The sequence below is a fragment of the Schistocerca piceifrons genome, unplaced genomic scaffold (assembly GCF_021461385.2).
Source record: "Schistocerca piceifrons isolate TAMUIC-IGC-003096 unplaced genomic scaffold, iqSchPice1.1 HiC_scaffold_2315, whole genome shotgun sequence".
NCBI lineage: Eukaryota > Metazoa > Arthropoda > Insecta > Orthoptera > Acrididae > Schistocerca > Schistocerca piceifrons.
This window is the reverse complement of record NW_025728246.1, coordinates 867,562-885,346: the sequence shown is the minus strand read 5'-3', so window position 1 is coordinate 885,346 and position 17,785 is coordinate 867,562. Positions and strand designations below refer to the sequence as shown.

General features: G+C 48.2%; 20 non-coding genes across 20 annotated transcripts; all 20 read left to right on the top strand.

Annotated features, from left to right (window-relative positions):
• Positions 1-56: 56 nt before the first annotated feature.
• On the top strand, positions 57-138 carry Trnas-gcu. The gene has a single exon. It is a non-coding gene; the product is annotated as a tRNA-Ser (tRNA).
• A 757-nt stretch (positions 139-895) lies between these two features.
• Trnas-gcu lies at positions 896-977 on the top strand. Its single transcript has one exon. It is a non-coding gene; the product is annotated as a tRNA-Ser (tRNA).
• An 840-nt stretch (positions 978-1,817) lies between these two features.
• On the top strand, positions 1,818-1,899 carry Trnas-gcu. Its single transcript has one exon. It is a non-coding gene; the product is annotated as a tRNA-Ser (tRNA).
• An 821-nt stretch (positions 1,900-2,720) lies between these two features.
• Positions 2,721-2,802, top strand: Trnas-gcu. The gene has a single exon. It is a non-coding gene; the product is annotated as a tRNA-Ser (tRNA).
• An 821-nt stretch (positions 2,803-3,623) lies between these two features.
• On the top strand, positions 3,624-3,705 carry Trnas-gcu. Its single transcript has one exon. It is a non-coding gene; the product is annotated as a tRNA-Ser (tRNA).
• Positions 3,706-4,545: 840 nt separating this feature from the next.
• Trnas-gcu lies at positions 4,546-4,627 on the top strand. The gene has a single exon. It is a non-coding gene; the product is annotated as a tRNA-Ser (tRNA).
• Positions 4,628-5,384: 757 nt separating this feature from the next.
• Positions 5,385-5,466, top strand: Trnas-gcu. Its single transcript has one exon. It is a non-coding gene; the product is annotated as a tRNA-Ser (tRNA).
• Positions 5,467-6,287: 821 nt separating this feature from the next.
• On the top strand, positions 6,288-6,369 carry Trnas-gcu. Its single transcript has one exon. It is a non-coding gene; the product is annotated as a tRNA-Ser (tRNA).
• An 821-nt stretch (positions 6,370-7,190) lies between these two features.
• Positions 7,191-7,272, top strand: Trnas-gcu. The gene has a single exon. It is a non-coding gene; the product is annotated as a tRNA-Ser (tRNA).
• Positions 7,273-8,029: 757 nt separating this feature from the next.
• On the top strand, positions 8,030-8,111 carry Trnas-gcu. The gene has a single exon. It is a non-coding gene; the product is annotated as a tRNA-Ser (tRNA).
• An 821-nt stretch (positions 8,112-8,932) lies between these two features.
• Positions 8,933-9,014, top strand: Trnas-gcu. Its single transcript has one exon. It is a non-coding gene; the product is annotated as a tRNA-Ser (tRNA).
• Positions 9,015-9,835: 821 nt separating this feature from the next.
• Positions 9,836-9,917, top strand: Trnas-gcu. The gene has a single exon. It is a non-coding gene; the product is annotated as a tRNA-Ser (tRNA).
• An 821-nt stretch (positions 9,918-10,738) lies between these two features.
• Trnas-gcu lies at positions 10,739-10,820 on the top strand. Its single transcript has one exon. It is a non-coding gene; the product is annotated as a tRNA-Ser (tRNA).
• Positions 10,821-11,577: 757 nt separating this feature from the next.
• Positions 11,578-11,659, top strand: Trnas-gcu. The gene has a single exon. It is a non-coding gene; the product is annotated as a tRNA-Ser (tRNA).
• Positions 11,660-12,480: 821 nt separating this feature from the next.
• Trnas-gcu lies at positions 12,481-12,562 on the top strand. The gene has a single exon. It is a non-coding gene; the product is annotated as a tRNA-Ser (tRNA).
• Positions 12,563-13,383: 821 nt separating this feature from the next.
• On the top strand, positions 13,384-13,465 carry Trnas-gcu. The gene has a single exon. It is a non-coding gene; the product is annotated as a tRNA-Ser (tRNA).
• Positions 13,466-14,286: 821 nt separating this feature from the next.
• On the top strand, positions 14,287-14,368 carry Trnas-gcu. Its single transcript has one exon. It is a non-coding gene; the product is annotated as a tRNA-Ser (tRNA).
• An 840-nt stretch (positions 14,369-15,208) lies between these two features.
• Positions 15,209-15,290, top strand: Trnas-gcu. The gene has a single exon. It is a non-coding gene; the product is annotated as a tRNA-Ser (tRNA).
• Positions 15,291-16,047: 757 nt separating this feature from the next.
• Trnas-gcu lies at positions 16,048-16,129 on the top strand. The gene has a single exon. It is a non-coding gene; the product is annotated as a tRNA-Ser (tRNA).
• An 821-nt stretch (positions 16,130-16,950) lies between these two features.
• Trnas-gcu lies at positions 16,951-17,032 on the top strand. The gene has a single exon. It is a non-coding gene; the product is annotated as a tRNA-Ser (tRNA).
• The last annotated feature ends 753 nt before the right edge of the window (positions 17,033-17,785 follow it).

Sequence of the window (17,785 nt, the reverse complement as noted above, 5' to 3'; positions counted from 1 at the left end):
CGACAAATGTCTTCTTTCCGCAAGCACTAGCCCAAGACACAGCTGTTGTACCAGCAGACGAGGTGGCCGAGTGGTTAAGGCGTTGGACTGCTAATCCAATGTGCTCTGCACGCGTGTGTTCGAATCCCATCCTCGTCGATGAATTTTACGTGAAGCACGCGTTTGCGGTCACTCCTTCTCCGTGCGAAACGCCACTCAGTAGTAACAACGACGCGTGTACGTGGCAGATAGCGTGTGTATGAAATACGAGACAAAACTGCCCACCAGATGAAAGCGCACAACATTCCATAGCGTATGCCCTTCGAATTAAACATCATTTCGAGATCTACAAACCAATCAAATTTCGGCTGCAGCTAAGAGTATGTTGGTATTTGCGAACTACGAGCTCTAATTTATATTTAAGTGCATACCTGTCGCAGTCATTTTAACGTATCGAGCCTATAATAATCCATCTGTATTGACTTTGCAGCCATCCGTCGCTAGTGGCCGACCAAACACCAAGCTCCATCGCAAACAGCAGGACAATCTTGGGCTAGGGGGAACGTCAAAACCTTGCAAGCAATATCAGTGTAGCGTATCGAGCTGTACGTTTCGTTGCAGTAAGTCTTGGAAAAGAATGCACAGCACCTTTCTCATTTGCATTAGACGACACTGCATGTCGATACAATGCTTATTCCTGCAGTAAATAGGTGGGCCGGTGATTTTGCCCCGATCGGATATCGACGTGGACGGATGCTGTCATTAAACGATTCGCGAGTGGGAGCTTGGTCGGCTGCACTGCAGCTTGGCATTAGACGTTAACACCGGCCCAGAACGATGTTTTGAATGCGTTTTCTAATCGACAAATGTCTTCTTTCCGCAAGCACTAGCCCAAGACACAGCTGTTGTACCAGCAGACGAGGTGGCCGAGTGGTTAAGGCGTTGGACTGCTAATCCAATGTGCTCTGCACGCGTGGGTTCGAATCCCATCCTCGTCGATGAATTTTACGTGAAGCACGCGTTTGCGGTCACTCCCTCTCCGTGCGAAACGCCACTCAGTAGTAACAACGACGCGTGTACGTGGCAGATAGCGTGTGTATGAAATACGAGACAAAACTGCCCACCAGATGAAAGCGCACAACATTCCATAGCGTATGCCCTTCGAATTAAACATCATTTCGAGATCTACAAACCAATCAAATTTCGGCTGCAGCTAAGAGTATGTTGGTAATTTGCGAACTACGAGCTCTAATTTATATTTAAGTGCATACTTGTCGCAGTCATTTTAACGTATCGAGCCTATAATAATCCATCTGTAGCACAACAGTCGCCTTCCGACAGTTTGTTTCAAGTGAGGCCGCCATCTACAGAAGCGATTTGGCAGGGCCTACTGGAGAGACTTGACTTTGCAGCCATCCGTCGCTAGTGGCCGACCAAACACCAAGCTCCATCGCAAACAGCAGGACAATCTTGGGCTAGGGGGAACGTCAAAACCTTGCAAGCAATATCAGTGTAGCGTATCGAGCTGTACGTTTCGTTGCAGTAAGTCTTGGAAAAGAATGCACAGCACCTTTCTCATTTGCATTAGACGACACTGCATGTCGATACAATGCTTATTCCTGCAGTAAATAGGTGGGCCGGTGATTTTGCCCCGATCGGATATCGACGTGGACGGATGCTGTCATTAAACGATTCGCGAGTGGGAGCTTGGTCGGCTGCACTGCAGCTTGGCATTAGACGTTAACACCGGCCCAGAACGATGTTTTGAATGCGTTTTCGAATCGACAAATGTCTTCTTTCCGCAAGCACTAGCCCAAGACACAGCTGTTGTACCAGCAGACGAGGTGGCCGAGTGGTTAAGGCGTTGGACTGCTAATCCAATGTGCTCTGCACGCGTGTGTTCGAATCCCATCCTCGTCGATGAATTTTACGTGAAGCACGCGTTTGCGGTCACTCCTTCTCCGTGCGAAACGCCACTCAGTAGTAACAACGACGCGTGTACGTGGCAGATAGCGTGTGTATGAAATACGAGACAAAACTGCCCACCAGATGAAAGCGCACAACATTCCATAGCGTATGCCCTTCGAATTAAACATCATTTCGAGATCTACAAACCAATCAAATTTCGGCTGCAGCTAAGAGTATGTTGGTATTTGCGAACTACGAGCTCTAATTTATATTTAAGTGCATACCTGTCGCAGTCATTTTAACGTATCGAGCCTATAATAATCCATCTGTAGCACAACTGTCTCAAGTGAGGCCGCCATCTACAGAAGCGATTTGGCAGGGCCTACTGGAGAGACTTGACTTTGCAGCCATCCGTCGCTAGTGGCCGACCAAACACCAAGCTCCATCGCAAACAGCAGGACAATCTTGGGCTAGGGGGAACGTCAAAACCTTGCAAGCAATATCAGTGTAGCGTATCGAGCTGTACGTTTCGTTGCAGTAAGTCTTGGAAAAGAATGCACAGCACCTTTCTCATTTGCATTAGACGACACTGCATGTCGATACAATGCTTATTCCTGCAGTAAATAGGTGGGCCGGTGATTTTGCCCCGATCGGATATCGACGTGGACGGATGCTGTCATTAAACGATTCGCGAGTGGGAGCTTGGTCGGCTGCACTGCAGCTTGGCATTAGACGTTAACACCGGCCCAGAACGATGTTTTGAATGCGTTTTCGAATCGACAAATGTCTTCTTTCCGCAAGCACTAGCCCAAGACACAGCTGTTGTACCAGCAGACGAGGTGGCCGAGTGGTTAAGGCGTTGGACTGCTAATCCAATGTGCTCTGCACGCGTGTGTTCGAATCCCATCCTCGTCGATGAATTTTACGTGAAGCACGCGTTTGCGCTCACTCCTTCTCCGTGCGAAACGCCACTCAGTAGTAACAACGACGCGTGTACGTGGCAGATAGCGTGTGTATGAAATACGAGACAAAACTGCCCACCAGATGAAAGCGCACAACATTCCATAGCGTATGCCCTTCGAATTAAACATCATTTCGAGATCTACAAACCAATCAAATTTCGGCTGCAGCTAAGAGTATGTTGGTATTTGCGAACTACGAGCTCTAATTTATATTTAAGTGCATACCTGTCGCAGTCATTTTAACGTATCGAGCCTATAATAATCCATCTGTAGCACAACTGTCTCAAGTGAGGCCGCCATCTACAGAAGCGATTTGGCAGGGCCTACTGGAGAGACTTGACTTTGCAGCCATCCGTCGCTAGTGGCCGACCAAACACCAAGCTCCATCGCAAACAGCAGGACAATCTTGGGCTAGGGGGAACGTCAAAACCTTGCAAGCAATATCAGTGTAGCGTATCGAGCTGTACGTTTCGTTGCAGTAAGTCTTGGAAAAGAATGCACAGCACCTTTCTCATTTGCATTAGACGACACTGCATGTCGATACAATGCTTATTCCTGCAGTAAATAGGTGGGCCGGTGATTTTGCCCCGATCGGATATCGACGTGGACGGATGCTGTCATTAAACGATTCGCGAGTGGGAGCTTGGTCGGCTGCACTGCAGCTTGGCATTAGACGTTAACACCGGCCCAGTACGATGTTTTGAATGCGTTTTCGAATCGACAAATGTCTTCTTTCCGCAAGCACTAGCCCAAGACACAGCTGTTGTACTAGCAGACGAGGTGGCCGAGTGGTTAAGGCGTTGGACTGCTAATCCAATGTGCTCTGCACGCGTGGGTTCGAATCCCATCCTCGTCGATGAATTTTACGTGAAGCACGCGTTTGCGGTCACTCCTTCTCCGTGCGAAACGCCACTCAGTAGTAACAACGACGCGTGTACGTGGCAAATAGCGTGTGTATGAAATACGAGACAAAACTGCCCACCAGATGAAAGCGCACAACATTCCATAGCGTATGCCCTTCGAATTAAACATCATTTCGAGATCTACAAACCAATCAAATTTCGGCTGCAGCTAAGAGTATGTTGGTAATTTGCGAACTACGAGCTCTAATTTATATTTAAGTGCATACCTGTCGCAGTCATTTTAACGTATCGAGCCTATAATAATCCATCTGTAGCACAACTGTCGCCTTCCGACAGTTTGTTTCAAGTGAGGCCGTCATCTACAGAAGCGATTTGGCAGGGCCTACTGGAGAGACTTGACTTTGCAGCCATCCGTCGCTAGTGGCCGACCAAACACCAAGCTCCATCGCAAACAGCAGGACAATCTTGGGCTAGGGGGAACGTCAAAACCTTGCAAGCAATATCAGTGTAGCGTATCGAGCTGTACGTTTCGTTGCAGTAAGTCTTGGAAAAGAATGCACAGCACCTTTCTCATTTGCATTAGACGACACTGCACGTCGATACAATGCTTATTCCTGCAGTAAATAGGTGGGCCGGTGATTTTGCCCCGATCGGATATCGACGTGGACGGATGCTGTCATTAAACGATTCGCGAGTGGGAGCTTGGTCGGCTGCACTGCAGCTTGGCATTAGACGTTAACACCGGCCCAGTACGATGTTGTGAATGCGTTTTCGAATCGACAAATGTCTTCTTTCCGCAAGCACTAGCCCAAGACACAGCTGTTGTACCAGCAGACGGGGTGGCCGAGTGGTTAAGGCGTTGGACTGCTAATCCAATGTGCTCTGCACGCGTGGGTTCGAATCCCATCCTCGTCGATGAATTTTACGTGAAGCACGCGTTTGCGGTCACTCCTTCTCCGTGCGAAACGCCACTCAGTAGTAACAACGACGCGTGTACGTGGCAGATAGCGTGTGTATGAAATACGAGACAAAACTGCCCACCAGATGAAAGCGCACAACATTCCATAGCGTATGCCCTTCGAATTAAACATCATTCCGAGATCTACAAACCAATCAAATTTCGGCTGCAGCTAAGAGTATGTTGGTATTTGCGAACTACGAGCTCTAATTTATATTTAAGTGCATACCTGTCGCAGTCATTTTAACGTATCGAGCCTATAATAATACATCTGTATTGACTTTGCAGCCATCCGTCGCTAGTGGCCGACCAAACACCAAGCTCCATCGCAAACAGCAGGACAATCTTGGGCTAGGGGGAACGTCAAAACCTTGCAAGCAATATCAGTGTAGCGTATCGAGCTGTACGTTTCGTTGCAGTAAGTCTTGGAAAAGAATGCACAGCACCTTTCTCATTTGCATTAGACGACACTGCATGTCGATACAATGCTTATTCCTGCAGTAAATAGGTGGGCCGGTGATTTTGCCCCGATCGGATATCGACGTGGACGGATGCTGTCATTAAACGATTCGCGAGTGGGAGCTTGGTCAGCTGCACTGCAGCTTGGCATTAGACGTTAACACCGGCCCAGAACGATGTTTTGAATGCGTTTTCTAATCGACAAATGTCTTCTTTCCGCAAGCACTAGCCCAAGACACAGCTGTTGTACCAGCAGACGAGGTGGCCGAGTGGTTAAGGCGTTGGACTGCTAATCCAATGTGCTCTGCACGCGTGGGTTCGAATCCCATCCTCGTCGATGAATTTTACGTGAAGCACGCGTTTGCGGTCACTCCTTCTCCGTGCGAAACGCCACTCAGTAGTAACAACGACGCGTGTACGTGGCAGATAGCGTGTGTATGAAATACGAGACAAAACTGCCCACCAGATGAAAGCGCACAACATTCCATAGCGTATGCCCTTCGAATTAAACATCATTTCGAGATCTACAAACCAATCAAATTTCGGCTGCAGCTAAGAGTATGTTGGTATTTGCGAACTACGAGCTCTAATTTATATTTAAGTGCATACCTGTCGCAGTCATTTTAACGTATCGAGCCTATAATAATCCATCTGTAGCACAACTGTCTCAAGTGAGGCCGCCATCTACAGAAGCGATTTGGCAGGGCCTACTGGAGAGACTTGACTTTGCAGCCATCCGTCGCTAGTGGCCGACCAAACACCAAGCTCCATCGCAAACAGCAGGACAATCTTGGGCTAGGGGGAACGTCAAAACCTTGCAAGCAATATCAGTGTAGCGTATCGAGCTGTACGTTTCGTTGCAGTAAGTCTTGGAAAAGAATGCACAGCACCTTTCTCATTTGCATTAGACGACACTGCATGTCGATACAATGCTTATTCCTGCAGTAAATAGGTGGGCCGGTGATTTTGCCCCGATCGGATATCGACGTGGACGGATGCTGTCATTAAACGATTCGCGAGTGGGAGCTTGGTCGGCTGCACTGCAGCTTGGCATTAGACGTTAACACCGGCCCAGAACGATGTTTTGAATGCGTTTTCGAATCGACAAATGTCTTCTTTCCGCAAGCACTAGCCCAAGACACAGCTGTTGTACCAGCAGACGAGGTGGCCGAGTGGTTAAGGCGTTGGACTGCTAATCCAATGTGCTCTGCACGCGTGTGTTCGAATCCCATCCTCGTCGATGAATTTTACGTGAAGCACGCGTTTGCGGTCACTCCTTCTCCGTGCGAAACGCCACTCAGTAGTAACAACGACGCGTGTACGTGGCAGATAGCGTGTGTATGAAATACGAGACAAAACTGCCCACCAGATGAAAGCGCACAACATTCCATAGCGTATGCCCTTCGAATTAAACATCATTTCGAGATCTACAAACCAATCAAATTTCGGCTGCAGCTAAGAGTATGTTGGTATTTGCGAACTACGAGCTCTAATTTATATTTAAGTGCATACCTGTCGCAGTCATTTTAACGTATCGAGCCTATAATAATCCATCTGTAGCACAACTGTCTCAAGTGAGGCCGCCATCTACAGAAGCGATTTGGCAGGGCCTACTGGAGAGACTTGACTTTGCAGCCATCCGTCGCTAGTGGCCGACCAAACACCAAGCTCCATCGCAAACAGCAGGACAATCTTGGGCTAGGGGGAACGTCAAAACCTTGCAAGCAATATCAGTGTAGCGTATCGAGCTGTACGTTTCGTTGCAGTAAGTCTTGGAAAAGAATGCACAGCACCTTTCTCATTTGCATTAGACGACACTGCATGTCGATACAATGCTTATTCCTGCAGTAAATAGGTGGGCCGGTGATTTTGCCCCGATCGGATATCGACGTGGACGGATGCTGTCATTAAACGATTCGCGAGTGGGAGCTTGGTCGGCTGCACTGCAGCTTGGCATTAGACGTTAACACCGGCCCAGTACGATGTTTTGAATGCGTTTTCGAATCGACAAATGTCTTCTTTCCGCAAGCACTAGCCCAAGACACAGCTGTTGTACTAGCAGACGAGGTGGCCGAGTGGTTAAGGCGTTGGACTGCTAATCCAATGTGCTCTGCACGCGTGGTTTCGAATCCCATCCTCGTCGATGAATTTTACGTGAAGCACGCGTTTGCGGTCACTCCCTCTCCGTGCGAAACGCCACTCAGTAGTAACAACGACGCGTGTACGTGGCAAATAGCGTGTGTATGAAATACGAGACAAAACTGCCCACCAGATGAAAGCGCACAACATTCCATAGCGTATGCCCTTCGAATTAAACATCATTTCGAGATCTACAAACCAATCAAATTTCGGCTGCAGCTAAGAGTATGTTGGTAATTTGCGAACTACGAGCTCTAATTTATATTTAAGTGCATACCTGTCGCAGTCATTTTAACGTATCGAGCCTATAATAATCCATCTGTATTGACTTTGCAGCCATCCGTCGCTAGTGGCCGACCAAACACCAAGCTCCATCGCAAACAGCAGGACAATCTTGGGCTAGGGGGAACGTCAAAACCTTGCAAGCAATATCAGTGTAGCGTATCGAGCTGTACGTTTCGTTGCAGTAAGTCTTGGAAAAGAATGCACAGCACCTTTCTCATTTGCATTAGACGACACTGCATGTCGATACAATGCTTATTCCTGCAGTAAATAGGTGGGCCGGTGATTTTGCCCCGATCGGATATCAACGTGGACGGATGCTGTCACTAACGATTCGCGAGTGGGAGCTTGGTCGGCTGCACTGCAGCTTGGCATTAGACGTTAACACCGGCCCAGAACGATGTTTTGAATGCGTTTTCTAATCGACAAATGTCTTCTTTCCGCAAGCACTAGCCCAAGACACAGCTGTTGTACCAGCAGACGAGGTGGCCGAGTGGTTAAGGCGTTGGACTGCTAATCCAATGTGCTCTGCACGCGTGGGTTCGAATCCCATCCTCGTCGATGAATTTTACGTGAAGCACGCGTTTGCGGTCACTCCTTCTCCGTGCGAAACGCCACTCAGTAGTAACAACGACGCGTGTACGTGGCAGATAGCGTGTGTATGAAATACGAGACAAAACTGCCCACCAGATGAAAGCGCACAACATTCCATAGCGTATGCCCTTCGAATTAAACATCATTTCGAGATCTACAAACCAATCAAATTTCGGCTGCAGCTAAGAGTATGTTGGTATTTGCGAACTACGAGCTCTAATTTATATTTAAGTGCATACCTGTCGCAGTCATTTTAACGTATCGAGCCTATAATAATCCATCTGTAGCACAACTGTCTCAAGTGAGGCCGCCATCTACAGAAGCGATTTGGCAGGGCCTACTGGAGAGACTTGACTTTGCAGCCATCCGTCGCTAGTGGCCGACCAAACACCAAGCTCCATCGCAAACAGCAGGACAATCTTGGGCTAGGGGGAACGTCAAAACCTTGCAAGCAATATCAGTGTAGCGTATCGAGCTGTACGTTTCGTTGCAGTAAGTCTTGGAAAAGAATGCACAGCACCTTTCTCATTTGCATTAGACGACACTGCATGTCGATACAATGCTTATTCCTGCAGTAAATAGGTGGGCCGGTGATTTTGCCCCGATCGGATATCGACGTGGACGGATGCTGTCATTAAACGATTCGCGAGTGGGAGCTTGGTCGGCTGCACTGCAGCTTGGCATTAGACGTTAACACCGGCCCAGAACGATGTTTTGAATGCGTTTTCGAATCGACAAATGTCTTCTTTCCGCAAGCACTAGCCCAAGACACAGCTGTTGTACCAGCAGACGAGGTGGCCGAGTGGTTAAGGCGTTGGACTGCTAATCCAATGTGCTCTGCACGCGTGTGTTCGAATCCCATCCTCGTCGATGAATTTTACGTGAAGCACGCGTTTGCGGTCACTCCTTCTCCGTGCGAAACGCCACTCAGTAGTAACAACGACGCGTGTACGTGGCAGATAGCGTGTGTATGAAATACGAGACAAAACTGCCCACCAGATGAAAGCGCACAACATTCCATAGCGTATGCCCTTCGAATTAAACATCATTTCGAGATCTACAAACCAATCAAATTTCGGCTGCAGCTAAGAGTATGTTGGTATTTGCGAACTACGAGCTCTAATTTATATTTAAGTGCATACCTGTCGCAGTCATTTTAACGTATCGAGCCTATAATAATCCATCTGTAGCACAACTGTCTCAAGTGAGGCCGCCATCTACAGAAGCGATTTGGCAGGGCCTACTGGAGAGACTTGACTTTGCAGCCATCCGTCGCTAGTGGCCGACCAAACACCAAGCTCCATCGCAAACAGCAGGACAATCTTGGGCTAGGGGGAACGTCAAAACCTTGCAAGCAATATCAGTGTAGCGTATCGAGCTGTACGTTTCGTTGCAGTAAGTCTTGGAAAAGAATGCACAGCACCTTTCTCATTTGCATTAGACGACACTGCATGTCGATACAATGCTTATTCCTGCAGTAAATAGGTGGGCCGGTGATTTTGCCCCGATCGGATATCGACGTGGACGGATGCTGTCATTAAACGATTCGCGAGTGGGAGCTTGGTCGGCTGCACTGCAGCTTGGCATTAGACGTTAACACCGGCCCAGAACGATGTTTTGAATGCGTTTTCGAATCGACAAATGTCTTCTTTCCGCAAGCACTAGCCCAAGACACAGCTGTTGTACCAGCAGACGAGGTGGCCGAGTGGTTAAGGCGTTGGACTGCTAATCCAATGTGCTCTGCACGCGTGGGTTCGAATCCCATCCTCGTCGATGAATTTTACGTGAAGCACGCGTTTGCGGTCACTCCTTCTCCGTGCGAAACGCCACTCAGTAGTAACAACGACGCGTGTACGTGGCAGATAGCGTGTGTATGAAATACGAGACAAAACTGCCCACCAGATGAAAGCGCACAACATTCCATAGCGTATGCCCTTCGAATTAAACATCATTTCGAGATCTACAAACCAATCAAATTTCGGCTGCAGCTAAGAGTATGTTGGTATTTGCGAACTACGAGCTCTAATTTATATTTAAGTGCATACCTGTCGCAGTCATTTTAACGTATCGAGCCTATAATAATCCATCTGTAGCACAACTGTCTCAAGTGAGGCCGCCATCTACAGAAGCGATTTGGCAGGGCCTACTGGAGAGACTTGACTTTGCAGCCATCCGTCGCTAGTGGCCGACCAAACACCAAGCTCCATCGCAAACAGCAATACAATCTTGGGCTAGGGGGAACGTCAAAACCTTGCAAGCAATATCAGTGTAGCGTATCGAGCTGTACGTTTCGTTGCAGTAAGTCTTGGAAAAGAATGCACAGCACCTTTCTCATTTGCATTAGACGACACTGCATGTCGATACAATGCTTATTCCTGCAGTAAATAGGTGGGCCGGTGATTTTGCCCCGATCGGATATCGACGTGGACGGATGCTGTCATTAAACGATTCGCGAGTGGGAGCTTGGTCGGCTGCACTGCAGCTTGGCATTAGACGTTAACACCGGCCCAGTACGATGTTTTGAATGCGTTTTCGAATCGACAAATGTCTTCTTTCCGCAAGCACTAGCCCAAGACACAGCTGTTGTACTAGCAGACGAGGTGGCCGAGTGGTTAAGGCGTTGGACTGCTAATCCAATGTGCTCTGCACGCGTGTGTTCGAATCCCATCCTCGTCGATGAATTTTACGTGAAGCACGCGTTTGCGGTCACTCCTTCTCCGTGCGAAACGCCACTCAGTAGTAACAACGACGCGTGTACGTGGCAAATAGCGTGTGTATGAAATACGAGACAAAACTGCCCACCAGATGAAAGCGCACAACATTCCATAGCGTATGCCCTTCGAATTAAACATCATTTCGAGATCTACAAACCAATCAAATTTCGGCTGCAGCTAAGAGTATGTTGGTAATTTGCGAACTACGAGCTCTAATTTATATTTAAGTGCATACCTGTCGCAGTCATTTTAACGTATCGAGCCTATAATAATCCATCTGTATTGACTTTGCAGCCATCCGTCGCTAGTGGCCGACCAAACACCAAGCTCCATCGCAAACAGCAGGACAATCTTGGGCTAGGGGGAACGTCAAAACCTTGCAAGCAATATCAGTGTAGCGTATCGAGCTGTACGTTTCGTTGCAGTAAGTCTTGGAAAAGAATGCACAGCACCTTTCTCATTTGCATTAGACGACACTGCATGTCGATACAATGCTTATTCCTGCAGTAAATAGGTGGGCCGGTGATTTTGCCCCGATCGGATATCAACGTGGACGGATGCTGTCACTAACGATTCGCGAGTGGGAGCTTGGTCGGCTGCACTGCAGCTTGGCATTAGACGTTAACACCGGCCCAGAACGATGTTTTGAATGCGTTTTCTAATCGACAAATGTCTTCTTTCCGCAAGCACTAGCCCAAGACACAGCTGTTGTACCAGCAGACGAGGTGGCCGAGTGGTTAAGGCGTTGGACTGCTAATCCAATGTGCTCTGCACGCGTGGGTTCGAATCCCATCCTCGTCGATGAATTTTACGTGAAGCACGCGTTTGCGGTCACTCCTTCTCCGTGCGAAACGCCACTCAGTAGTAACAACGACGCGTGTACGTGGCAGATAGCGTGTGTATGAAATACGAGACAAAACTGCCCACCAGATGAAAGCGCACAACATTCCATAGCGTATGCCCTTCGAATTAAACATCATTTCGAGATCTACAAACCAATCAAATTTCGGCTGCAGCTAAGAGTATGTTGGTATTTGCGAACTACGAGCTCTAATTTATATTTAAGTGCATACCTGTCGCAGTCATTTTAACGTATCGAGCCTATAATAATCCATCTGTAGCACAACTGTCTCAAGTGAGGCCGCCATCTACAGAAGCGATTTGGCAGGGCCTACTGGAGAGACTTGACTTTGCAGCCATCCGTCGCTAGTGGCCGACCAAACACCAAGCTCCATCGCAAACAGCAGGACAATCTTGGGCTAGGGGGAACGTCAAAACCTTGCAAGCAATATCAGTGTAGCGTATCGAGCTGTACGTTTCGTTGCAGTAAGTCTTGGAAAAGAATGCACAGCACCTTTCTCATTTGCATTAGACGACACTGCATGTCGATACAATGCTTATTCCTGCAGTAAATAGGTGGGCCGGTGATTTTGCCCCGATCGGATATCGACGTGGACGGATGCTGTCATTAAACGATTCGCGAGTGGGAGCTTGGTCGGCTGCACTGCAGCTTGGCATTAGACGTTAACACCGGCCCAGAACGATGTTTTGAATGCGTTTTCGAATCGACAAATGTCTTCTTTCCGCAAGCACTAGCCCAAGACACAGCTGTTGTACCAGCAGACGAGGTGGCCGAGTGGTTAAGGCGTTGGACTGCTAATCCAATGTGCTCTGCACGCGTGTGTTCGAATCCCATCCTCGTCGATGAATTTTACGTGAAGCACGCGTTTGCGGTCACTCCTTCTCCGTGCGAAACGCCACTCAGTAGTAACAACGACGCGTGTACGTGGCAGATAGCGTGTGTATGAAATACGAGACAAAACTGCCCACCAGATGAAAGCGCACAACATTCCATAGCGTATGCCCTTCGAATTAAACATCATTTCGAGATCTACAAACCAATCAAATTTCGGCTGCAGCTAAGAGTATGTTGGTATTTGCGAACTACGAGCTCTAATTTATATTTAAGTGCATACCTGTCGCAGTCATTTTAACGTATCGAGCCTATAATAATCCATCTGTAGCACAACTGTCTCAAGTGAGGCCGCCATCTACAGAAGCGATTTGGCAGGGCCTACTGGAGAGACTTGACTTTGCAGCCATCCGTCGCTAGTGGCCGACCAAACACCAAGCTCCATCGCAAACAGCAGGACAATCTTGGGCTAGGGGGAACGTCAAAACCTTGCAAGCAATATCAGTGTAGCGTATCGAGCTGTACGTTTCGTTGCAGTAAGTCTTGGAAAAGAATGCACAGCACCTTTCTCATTTGCATTAGACGACACTGCATGTCGATACAATGCTTATTCCTGCAGTAAATAGGTGGGCCGGTGATTTTGCCCCGATCGGATATCGACGTGGACGGATGCTGTCATTAAACGATTCGCGAGTGGGAGCTTGGTCGGCTGCACTGCAGCTTGGCATTAGACGTTAACACCGGCCCAGAACGATGTTTTGAATGCGTTTTCGAATCGACAAATGTCTTCTTTCCGCAAGCACTAGCCCAAGACACAGCTGTTGTACCAGCAGACGAGGTGGCCGAGTGGTTAAGGCGTTGGACTGCTAATCCAATGTGCTCTGCACGCGTGGGTTCGAATCCCATCCTCGTCGATGAATTTTACGTGAAGCACGCGTTTGCGGTCACTCCTTCTCCGTGCGAAACGCCACTCAGTAGTAACAACGACGCGTGTACGTGGCAGATAGCGTGTGTATGAAATACGAGACAAAACTGCCCACCAGATGAAAGCGCACAACATTCCATAGCGTATGCCCTTCGAATTAAACATCATTTCGAGATCTACAAACCAATCAAATTTCGGCTGCAGCTAAGAGTATGTTGGTATTTGCGAACTACGAGCTCTAATTTATATTTAAGTGCATACCTGTCGCAGTCATTTTAACGTATCGAGCCTATAATAATCCATCTGTAGCACAACTGTCTCAAGTGAGGCCGCCATCTACAGAAGCGATTTGGCAGGGCCTACTGGAGAGACTTGACTTTGCAGCCATCCGTCGCTAGTGGCCGACCAAACACCAAGCTCCATCGCAAACAGCAATACAATCTTGGGCTAGGGGGAACGTCAAAACCTTGCAAGCAATATCAGTGTAGCGTATCGAGCTGTACGTTTCGTTGCAGTAAGTCTTGGAAAAGAATGCACAGCACCTTTCTCATTTGCATTAGACGACACTGCATGTCGATACAATGCTTATTCCTGCAGTAAATAGGTGGGCCGGTGATTTTGCCCCGATCGGATATCGACGTGGACGGATGCTGTCATTAAACGATTCGCGAGTGGGAGCTTGGTCGGCTGCACTGCAGCTTGGCATTAGACGTTAACACCGGCCCAGTACGATGTTTTGAATGCGTTTTCGAATCGACAAATGTCTTCTTTCCGCAAGCACTAGCCCAAGACACAGCTGTTGTACTAGCAGACGAGGTGGCCGAGTGGTTAAGGCGTTGGACTGCTAATCCAATGTGCTCTGCACGCGTGTGTTCGAATCCCATCCTCGTCGATGAATTTTACGTGAAGCACGCGTTTGCGGTCACTCCTTCTCCGTGCGAAACGCCACTCAGTAGTAACAACGACGCGTGTACGTGGCAAATAGCGTGTGTATGAAATACGAGACAAAACTGCCCACCAGATGAAAGCGCACAACATTCCATAGCGTATGCCCTTCGAATTAAACATCATTTCGAGATCTACAAACCAATCAAATTTCGGCTGCAGCTAAGAGTATGTTGGTAATTTGCGAACTACGAGCTCTAATTTATATTTAAGTGCATACCTGTCGCAGTCATTTTAACGTATCGAGCCTATAATAATCCATCTGTAGCACAACTGTCGCCTTCCGACAGTTTGTTTCAAGTGAGGCCGCCATCTACAGAAGCGATTTGGCAGGGCCTACTGGAGAGACTTGACTTTGCAGCCATCCGTCGCTAGTGGCCGACCAAACACCAAGCTCCATCGCAAACAGCAGGACAATCTTGGGCTAGGGGGAACGTCAAAACCTTGCAAGCAATATCAGTGTAGCGTATCGAGCTGTACGTTTCGTTGCAGTAAGTCTTGGAAAAGAATGCACAGCACCTTTCTCATTTGCATTAGACGACACTGCATGTCGATACAATGCTTATTCCTGCAGTAAATAGGTGGGCCGGTGATTTTGCCCCGATCGGATATCGACGTGGACGGATGCTGTCATTAAACGATTCGCGAGTGGGAGCTTGGTCGGCTGCACTGCAGCTTGGCATTAGACGTTAACACCGGCCCAGTACGATGTTTTGAATGCGTTTTCGAATCGACAAATGTCTTCTTTCCGCAAGCACTAGCCCAAGACACAGCTGTTGTACCAGCAGACGGGGTGGCCGAGTGGTTAAGGCGTTGGACTGCTAATCCAATGTGCTCTGCACGCGTGGGTTCGAATCCCATCCTCGTCGATGAATTTTACGTGAAGCACGCGTTTGCGGTCACTCCTTCTCCGTGCGAAACGCCACTCAGTAGTAACAACGACGCGTGTACGTGGCAGATAGCGTGTGTATGAAATACGAGACAAAACTGCCCACCAGATGAAAGCGCACAACATTCCATAGCGTATGCCCTTCGAATTAAACATCATTCCGAGATCTACAAACCAATCAAATTTCGGCTGCAGCTAAGAGTATGTTGGTATTTGCGAACTACGAGCTCTAATTTATATTTAAGTGCATACCTGTCGCAGTCATTTTAACGTATCGAGCCTATAATAATCCATCTGTATTGACTTTGCAGCCATCCGTCGCTAGTGGCCGACCAAACACCAAGCTCCATCGCAAACAGCAGGACAATCTTGGGCTAGGGGGAACGTCAAAACCTTGCAAGCAATATCAGTGTAGCGTATCGAGCTGTACGTTTCGTTGCAGTAAGTCTTGGAAAAGAATGCACAGCACCTTTCTCATTTGCATTAGACGACACTGCATGTCGATACAATGCTTATTCCTGCAGTAAATAGGTGGGCCGGTGATTTTGCCCCGATCGGATATCGACGTGGACGGATGCTGTCATTAAACGATTCGCGAGTGGGAGCTTGGTCGGCTGCACTGCAGCTTGGCATTAGACGTTAACACCGGCCCAGAACGATGTTTTGAATGCGTTTTCTAATCGACAAATGTCTTCTTTCCGCAAGCACTAGCCCAAGACACAGCTGTTGTACCAGCAGACGAGGTGGCCGAGTGGTTAAGGCGTTGGACTGCTAATCCAATGTGCTCTGCACGCGTGGGTTCGAATCCCATCCTCGTCGATGAATTTTACGTGAAGCACGCGTTTGCGGTCACTCCTTCTCCGTGCGAAACGCCACTCAGTAGTAACAACGACGCGTGTACGTGGCAGATAGCGTGTGTATGAAATACGAGACAAAACTGCCCACCAGATGAAAGCGCACAACATTCCATAGCGTATGCCCTTCGAATTAAACATCATTTCGAGATCTACAAACCAATCAAATTTCGGCTGCAGCTAAGAGTATGTTGGTATTTGCGAACTACGAGCTCTAATTTATATTTAAGTGCATACCTGTCGCAGTCATTTTAACGTATCGAGCCTATAATAATCCATCTGTAGCACAACTGTCTCAAGTGAGGCCGCCATCTACTGAAGCGATTTGGCAGGGCCTACTGGAGAGACTTGACTTTGCAGCCATCCGTCGCTAGTGGCCGACCAAACACCAAGCTCCATCGCAAACAGCAGGACAATCTTGGGCTAGGGGGAACGTCAAAACCTTGCAAGCAATATCAGTGTAGCGTATCGAGCTGTACGTTTCGTTGCAGTAAGTCTTGGAAAAGAATGCACAGCACCTTTCTCATTTGCATTAGACGACACTGCATGTCGATACAATGCTTATTCCTGCAGTAAATAGGTGGGCCGGTGATTTTGCCCCGATCGGATATCGACGTGGACGGATGCTGTCATTAAACGATTCGCGAGTGGGAGCTTGGTCGGCTGCACTGCAGCTTGGCATTAGACGTTAACACCGGCCCAGAACGATGTTTTGAATGCGTTTTCTAATCGACAAATGTCTTCTTTCCGCAAGCACTAGCCCAAGACACAGCTGTTGTACCAGCAGACGAGGTGGCCGAGTGGTTAAGGCGTTGGACTGCTAATCCAATGTGCTCTGCACGCGTGGGTTCGAATCCCATCCTCGTCGATGAATTTTACGTGAAGCACGCGTTTGCGGTCACTCCTTCTCCGTGCGAAACGCCACTCAGTAGTAACAACGACGCGTGTACGTGGCAGATAGCGTGTGTATGAAATACGAGACAAAACTGCCCACCAGATGAAAGCGCACAACATTCCATAGCGTATGCCCTTCGAATTAAACATCATTTCGAGATCTACAAACCAATCAAATTTCGGCTGCAGCTAAGAGTATGTTGGTATTTGCGAACTACGAGCTCTAATTTATATTTAAGTGCATACCTGTCGCAGTCATTTTAACGTATCGAGCCTATAATAATCCATCTGTAGCACAACTGTCTCAAGTGAGGCCGCCATCTACTGAAGCGATTTGGCAGGGCCTACTGGAGAGACTTGACTTTGCAGCCATCCGTCGCTAGTGGCCGACCAAACACCAAGCTCCATCGCAAACAGCAGGACAATCTTGGGCTAGGGGGAACGTCAAAACCTTGCAAGCAATATCAGTGTAGCGTATCGAGCTGTACGTTTCGTTGCAGTAAGTCTTGGAAAAGAATGCACAGCACCTTTCTCATTTGCATTAGACGACACTGCATGTCGATACAATGCTTATTCCTGCAGTAAATAGGTGGGCCGGTGATTTTGCCCCGATCGGATATCGACGTGGACGGATGCTGTCATTAAACGATTCGCGAGTGGGAGCTTGGTCGGCTGCACTGCAGCTTGGCATTAGACGTTAACACCGGCCCAGAACGATGTTTTGAAT